The sequence below is a fragment of the Heptranchias perlo genome, chromosome 27, assembly GCF_035084215.1.
Source record: "Heptranchias perlo isolate sHepPer1 chromosome 27, sHepPer1.hap1, whole genome shotgun sequence".
NCBI lineage: Eukaryota > Metazoa > Chordata > Chondrichthyes > Hexanchiformes > Hexanchidae > Heptranchias > Heptranchias perlo.
The window spans coordinates 31,604,531-31,612,312 of record NC_090351.1 but is presented as its reverse complement, the minus strand read 5'-3'; the positions used below and the strand labels follow the sequence as shown (position 1 = coordinate 31,612,312).

Sequence of the window (7,782 nt, the reverse complement as noted above, 5' to 3'; positions counted from 1 at the left end):
CATGTATACATTATCATGTGTAATAACGGAGTGGATTCGATGATATATTTGAAACTGTGCTGTTTCTTTATCTTGTGAGGCAGGTCACTTGTTCAGTGTGTGCCTGACTTTTTATTCCTAAACTCTTTTCAACAAGCAATAGCATTGTGAAGAAATAAACAGAGGGATAGAAATAAAAACCCGAATAAGATGTAATGAAATTTGAAAACATCAGAATGTTTCTGTTTAATATTAACGTGTCTGGTTTCCTCTTAGCGCACTGCGAGTGCATGAACATTAAAAAGTTATTTGCTGCTCCTGTTTCTTTAAAGCAATGCCTGTTCTGCATAATTTTACATAAAGGACTATCTTTGAACTCGGATGTGTTAGTCCCAATGCAAAATGGGGCAGCCAGTTTGATCACACCTGCTACATGATTGTTTAATTGCTCTTTAATCAGAACAATTGGGATGTAAGAGTTACAAATACTGCACAGTGAGTAACTAAAGATGTGGAACCAGTAAATTTGAAATGCAGTGGAGAGACGAAGTGTGAAAAGGCCTGCAGATTATGTTTAACAGTGTGAAAGGGAAAAGGAATATCTTTTAGGGGTCTGAAGGGCATCCAAAAAAGCAAGCAGTGGGTCCAGAAGGCGTGGAAATTAATCGACAACAGGAGCCATGTGATTTCTCACAGCCACTGCACGTGGGAGGTATAAGGAAGAAGGCAACTGGTCTGAAGAACAGTACCAAAGTAAGTATGACTGTCGATTATCTTACACTACTGTGGGGTAACAATTCCTCTGATTATTTTGTGTAATGATGCAGTAAATCTGTTCACGACAATTTTCTCTGTTTTGGCACTTCGCACAAAGTGATAAACACGTTCCTTTTCAGAGTAACTTATCATTTCGCTAGAAATAGTAAACAGAAGAATTTTTCTTGAATGGATGTATGATATCGCTATTTATATAGTGACTAGAGGAAATTCCTACCCTCTATATATGGGTCTGAGTCACAATTATTTTACTTAGTATTATATATGTTTCAAGGATAATCACCTTATATTGCAATACATGGATCTGATTTACAATTAAGCAACATAGCTATATTAGGGCATTGCACATATTTGTCAATGGCAATCCAAAGAGATAACAGGTCTCAGCTTTGGTTTAATGATAAGTTTCATTAAAAATTATTTTCAACTTGACATTATCTGCTAATATAATGCAAATGCAACACAAAAGGCAGGTAAGGAAGATATTGCACAAGAAGAAACATCTTATAAAAAGCATGCATGCAAGCTATCTATACGTTTTTGATTTAGTATCTGCAGGTAGTGAGGTATTTCATGTAATTTACTAAGGCTAGCAATACATACAATGTGGTGCCTTCTCTACTCTCTGTTAAGATTTAATCTCATACATAGTATTCTAATCTTTTTGCAGGAAAAGATGTGATTCATCGGACAATATCATCAGACCCATCATCCTTTACGAGCATCCCTGACTGGAGGTCATTGGGTAGGTGACAGTACATAGCCTGGGTGATACAGAACTTCATGTGCACTCTGACATTCAAGGTTTGTGCTACATTAATTACATACATGCCTCAGGAAATGTTGAGTCCTGAAGATTTGCCTCCTATGCCATAGCCAATATTTATCCCTCAATCAACATCACTAAAACAGATTATCTGGTCATTTATCTCATTGCTGTTTGTGTCACCTTGCTGTGTGCACATTGGCCATCACATTTCCCTACATTACAACAGTGATTACACTTCAAAAGTACTTCATTGGCTATGAAGTGCTTTGGGACTTCCGAGGTATGAAAGGCAAGTTCTTTTCTTCTTCTACCTACAACTTTGGACCTGCCTGGTGATGGGTTCCTGCTGTTCCCACATGTCCATCAATAGAATTGCTGATACACCCACACTGCTTGAAGTCTCCTATTGCCAATAGCCCTGTGCTATGTGGAAATTCTGCATGCTGCCTCCACTGCTTTAACTCCAGATTGAAATGGAAATAAATAAAACAACTTAAGAAGCAGTAAATCTGGAGGAAATGTGCATGTTGCTCTTTCATTGCTACTTAACAAGCAACGAATATGAAAAAGAAAACTGAGTTAACACCAGGTCTGTACATTACTGTGCATTACACTATTTTATTTTCAGGTGGTACTTTTGGAACTTGTGCCAAAGTTAATGTACAGTACTTTGATGCAAGCTGTTAAATTTAACAATCATTTAGTGCATACACTACCACTAACTCTCGGAGATCCTAAAATCCCTCCCATCAACTCTTTTGCTCTCCTCGCCTGAAGATGCTGATTCACACTGGGATGTAGTTCTGCCAGTGTCAGCTGCCCTTCAGAACCTTGCCCAAATGGCAATTATAAGCCTAGATAGTGAGTGTTGGCAGAGTATTTGACTGTGAAAGGAATGACAGCCAAACCCACTCCTGTTCTCACTCAAAGTTCATATGCTTTCCAGCAGGAGTTTTAACCTGTTGAAACAATCTATTTATTTAATTGCATTCGAAATGCATATTCTATCCAGATTCAGTTAGAGCTCGTCATCATATGGATTGCTATAGGACAATAGGTCTTGCCTTATTTGTGTAAATCGAGTGATCAGGTGATTAATCCTGTTCGTTTCTGTGTATTCACATGTCAATACGTGTGGGTGTTTTGCATGCTTGTTAGTGTGGGAGTGTGTTTGTGTGGGTGGGAGGGATATGCTTGCATGTGTGGGTGGGGGGGATATGTTTGTATATGTGTGGGAGGAGGCAGAGGTTGGATTTGTGCATCACAGCAGGAAATCTCTATAGTTTCACAACTGGGAGATAATATGCAGAAATAAAAGTAATTCAATCAATATATTGTTTAGTATTGAATTGGAGAGGCTTGTCAACGTAGAGCTAATTTCAATTTCAACATCGAGCTAATCTCAATTTAAAAAAATTCCGTTAAACCGGTTAAGTTTGCAGAAAATTTGGTGATAAGATCATGAAACTGCAAGGAAAGTGGGTGGAGAATGATGTTTTACAAATACCTCTAATTTATTCATGTGGAAGTACAATCTTGATGTATAAGCAAATAAGGTAAAGCCACCTTATAATTCATCAACAACAACAATTTGCATTATATAGCGTCTTTAATGTAGAAAAACGCCCCATTGTGCTTTGCAGGAGCGTGATTCTAGAGACCTTGTGAGGCCCAAGATGTTGGAATGTGTTAACAGTCCATTTGTATCACTGTGAGTCTTGCTCCTATCTTAAAATGTGTTCAAGAAAACCAATGAAAAAATGTCTACTTTAAGGCCTTGTCACAGGCCAGTCAAAAGAAAATGATGCAGAATTTGCAGGAGAGGTAAAGGGGCTAATTTTAATGCTTTGCATTCAGAGTAGGTTTAGTTCCCAGGCACAAAGCAGAGGAACAAAGGCCAGAGACCCACCAAGCTGGGACTCTGCCCCCTTTGCCCTTCGCATGTGCTTGTGGGAGTTTTTTTGAGAGGGGGTGTGGAGTAGGGTTACCATCCCTCCAGGATTGTCCTGGAGTCTCCAGGAATTGAAGATTAATCTCCAGGACACTGCTGAGAGCAACCCAGGAGAAAAATCATAGGAAAATCAGGGGTGTTTAAAAAAAAAAATTCTTTCAACACTTTAGTTTACTAGTTATAAAAATGTTGGAGATGGGAAAGAAGAGGCAGTTTAACTGACAGTCAAGAATCATCTGATCAGGTCATGATGAATCTGTTCACTTTCCAATTGGCGTGGGAAGGCAGTGCGCCATGAGAACAGACATATCGGACGACCAATGGGGAAAGCATGGGGTCAGGGCAATTGAGGGGAGGAGGTTGTGTGATGAAACTGCTAGGAATACATCCAGCCAGAGTTCGCAACCCTAGTGTGGAGTGCTTTTGCGTGGAACAGGAAGAAGTCCATAAATGTGATGGTAATGAGGTGGGAATAATGTCAGCACCCATCCTGCTTCATTTTCCTGGGTCCCTGCCTGGCAGAGGCCAAAACAGAGCTGTGTCCATAGGAAGCGAGCCTCAGTGTTTCCATCCAACGCTCTCAGTCTGCAATAACACTACAATTTCCTCCCCCCACCCACCCCGCCCAACCACTCCCCTTTGACTGCAAGCCCTTTCCAAGGAGTGTTCCTGTCCTCGGGGAGCTTCTGGGCCATTATAATTCCCGAACCCACAAATGCAGGTGGATTCAAGTCCTGTCAGGTGGACGCACGTCGGGTGCACGTTGTTCAACGTAGCCTGAGGAAGAGGACGGGAGGGGAAGGAAAATCGGCCCCTAAAGCAAAAAGTGAGTTGTGGACTCCAGATCAGACCTGGAGTTACTGCTACATCACCTTGGTTGAGATCAGCTAACTCAGCGCAGATTGGCGATTGAACCTGCGACCTTCTTGCTCTGTATGGCTCATTTCCACATTAGGTGGTGTTTGCATTTACAAAACTGAGCCACTGAGCTAAACTCAAGAACTTCCTTTATAGAAATAGAGAAACCCCTGAGGAGAATCAACTGTTAAAAACGTTGTTAGAATTTTAAAAAAAATTTACTTTGAGGCAGAAGGGAAAACAGAATCATACTATTGCGCAGACAGGTATACAAATCTGGTACAAAAAACACACAGATGAAGGGCAGAGAATACCACTTGCATCGCTAAATGTCACCAATGCTTGCACTCAAGGTGATGACTAGTTTTCAGGAAGTAAGCACGTGTTTAAATGCTCACATGGCCCTAGCCACAGAAGAAGTTGACTGTGTGGTATTTAAAAAAAAAAATCATGCTATAATTGAACAAAAACAAAAGCTGGAAATCTGAACTAAAAAGAGAAAATACTGGAAACACTCAGCATGTCAGGCAGCATTCGTGGAGAGAGAAACAGATATAAGGTTTCAGGTCGATGACCTTTCATCAGAACTGGAAGATGTTCAGAGATAAACAGCTTTTAAGCGAGTACAGAACCACGGAAAAGTGGGGAGGGAGGTGGCGGTGGGAGGCAGGAGTGATTAAATGACAAAAGTGATGGTGGTCTGAAGACCAAAGGAGGTGATAATGAGACAAGTAGAGAAACAAAAGATGGGTCCAGAGGATAGGTAAATGGTTACAGCAGAAAAGGAGAGGAGGAGAAATCTGGCATAGCGGGGAAGGTTCCCGTGGCCCAGGAATGTAGTGGAGGAAAGGCAGGTAGACCACCCTGCCGGCCGTGTACCGATAGGGGATTCCCACCCCAAGCACCGGCCCACACCTTCTCCACTCCCAGTGGCTCTGGTGCAGAAGCTTCCATTACTAGCACCTGCTGTCTGAGAGAAAATGGGAGCGGTGGTTAAGGTCTAAAGTTGTTAAACTCAACGTTAAGGCTGAAAAGTGCCTGGTAGAAAGATGAAGTGCTGTTCCTTGAGCTTGTGTTGAGCTTCATTGGAACAGTGTAGGAGGCTGAGGACAGAGAGGTCAGAATGGGAGTCGAATGGAGAATTAAAGTGGCAAGCGACCGGAAGCTTAGGCTCACACTTGAATGAAGGTGTTCAGCAAAGCAATCATCCAATCTGCGTTTGATCTCCCCAGTGTAAGGGAGACCACATCGTGAGCAGCAAATACAGTATACTAAGTTGGAAGAAGTACAAGTAAATCGCTGCTTCATCCAGAAGGAATATTTGGGGCTCTGGAAGGTGGGAAGGGCGAGGTGAAAGGGCAGGTGTTGCATATCCAGTGCTTTCATGGGTAGGTGCCAGGAGAAGGGAAGAAGGTGATGGGAGACAGAACTGGAGTGTCACGGAAGGAATGGTCCCTTCAGAATGTTGAAAGGGGAGGGGAAGGTTGGTGGTGGCATCACATGGAGGTGACCAAAATGGCAGAGGATGATCCATTGAATTGTGGTTCTGGGAGGGGGGGACAAGGGGTGAGGGCGCAAGTGCAGAGAATAGGACATACATGGGTCGAGGGTCCTGACAGCCACAGTGGAGGGGAATCCTTGGCTGAGGAAAACGGAAGACATTTTGGAAGATTTGGTGTGGAAGGTGGCATGTGAAGGTAATGGAGTGGTGGATGTTAGATGCAAAGTTGATGAAATGTTCAGTGGTGGGGTCATGGCTTGCTATAATTGAGTTTTAGAGCAAAGAATTGGTAATACACATGTTTGCTATAAAATACATACAAAATGCTAATACCCAGCATAAAAAAAAATTCATACAGGTGTTACCTGATAATATAGCAGAGACGACATTAAAATCCAATAAATATGATTATTTTAAAACCACAAAGGTTTTGCAGTGGTTGATGGTTCCACTCTCTCAAGTGACATTAAAAAGCAATGCTGATTGGGATAAGTGGGTGTTTATCAGTGGTAATAGCTCATGAGCAGTGAGATATTTAAATTGTGTTTGGTGATCTAAAACCAAGATAAACACCTACAGCGTCAGCTCGATCATGTTCCCAGTGAATTTTTCACAATCTACTTGTCGCTGTTAGGGATTAGGGGACCTACATTAATACTGAACCAAGCCAATATACAGAGTACTACAGGACCCACACACTTCACAATGAGGTGCTTCACAAGGATTTGTTGGGTTGTAAGAAATCAGCTAAACTAGACTGGATATGTTCAATCCAGTGTAAATTCATGGCCGGGGGAATCTTTAGGATATTTACTGCTTCTTTTGTTTTTTTAATTCTCAAAAACATTGACTTTCGAGAAACAATAGTCACTGTATCCTGAAAAATATTATTGAGGCTTTGTACTTTGAACCCTGTAGGCCCTCAGTCCCAATTTTGTGCCAACCAGTTGAGTTGCAGTATAGATTTGTTGATGTTTTGTGACCGGGACCCTAATTTTGGAAAAAAAAATAGTGCAGTGCAAACAGAACTTGCATTTGGTATTTTGGGGGAATTTACATCTATTGTGAATCATTTGATACTTCCATTTTCTTAGATAAATATCCACTGCCTCTGATTTGTCACCCTGCTTGTCTGACATCCAGTACTGGATGAGCAGAAATTTCCTCCAACTAACTGTTGGGGAGACCGAAGCAATTGTCTTCAGTCCCCGCCATGAAATCCGTTTCCTAGCCATTGACTCCATCCCTCTCCCTGGCCACTGTCTGAGGCTGAATCAGACCGTTCGCTCCATTGATGGGCTGACATAAAAGGAGGCAAGGGGTGTGCCACCTTCTTAAGTCCCGCTGCTACTGTCTCGTTTGCTCCAAGCCACCTGAATTATTGGCAAGCTACTGCTGGCCAGGTCACCAGAGGTGCGTGTGTCCAGGCCTAGAACACCTCCAATTATTGGCTGGCATAATGAAAGTGGCCTTCTTTTATAAGGAGGGACAGAGTTCCAGATTTGAGACATCTTCAGTCTGTCCCAAAAACTTCTCCCTAGATGCAGCATTTTGCACCCCTGCCCCTTCTAGCAGGCGAACAAGATGCACTCATACTGACGCAGTCACCTATCAGATTTATTTAAATTACGCCACCCCGGATACTCCAGTGTGTTCAGGAATACACATCACCAATGAATCGCTATTCCTGCTCTGCCACAATTACATAGTGGGGATCACAGATTTTCTGTTCTAGCATCTGTTGTTGCATAAACTTGGTGTGATAAGCTTAAATGATTTAGTGGCAGTGGTATTTTCAGAGCAGGGTACTTGCGGTTGTTCCAGGAACCAACTTGAAAACTTACCATTTATGGCATGAAGAGGCAGAGAAGACCCATGAGACTCATCCCAAGCACCAGAGGACTGAGTTATATGGCTACTTGGGCTTTTTGGTCTTGGAAGGAGATG

At 42.2% G+C, this 7,782-nt stretch overlaps 1 long non-coding RNA gene across 1 annotated transcript in view; it reads left to right on the top strand.

Moving 5' to 3' along the window:
* The first annotated feature begins 596 nt into the window (after positions 1-596).
* Positions 597-7,782, top strand: part of LOC137344528 (uncharacterized) — a 64,788-nt gene continuing 57,602 nt past the window's right edge. Inside the window, exons 1-2 of the long non-coding RNA XR_010968377.1 lie at positions 597-732; positions 1,427-1,501. This is a non-coding gene — a long non-coding RNA (uncharacterized lncRNA). The remainder of the gene's footprint in view (positions 733-1,426; positions 1,502-7,782) is intronic.